We start from the raw sequence: 205 nt of genomic DNA on the forward strand, positions 1-205 counted from the left end.
TGGGTTTATAAACTTTTAAATGATTTTAAATGGATTTTTTTAATTTGGTTAAAATAAATCATAATTTAATGTTTGCATTAGGAAATATGAAGCAAAAGCCATCCATTGGCAAACAAACTCAGTTTGTAGTCCCTCATACCTTCAAAAGCCTTGTTACTCACTTTTAGTGGATTTATAACATTTTAGATGGCTTGAAATTGAAATT

The sequence above is a fragment of the Theobroma umbraticum genome, unplaced genomic scaffold (assembly GCF_002168275.2).
Source record: "Theobroma umbraticum cultivar Fairchild unplaced genomic scaffold, ASM216827v3 scaffold_7.0, whole genome shotgun sequence".
Classification (NCBI taxonomy): domain Eukaryota; kingdom Viridiplantae; phylum Streptophyta; class Magnoliopsida; order Malvales; family Malvaceae; genus Theobroma; species Theobroma umbraticum.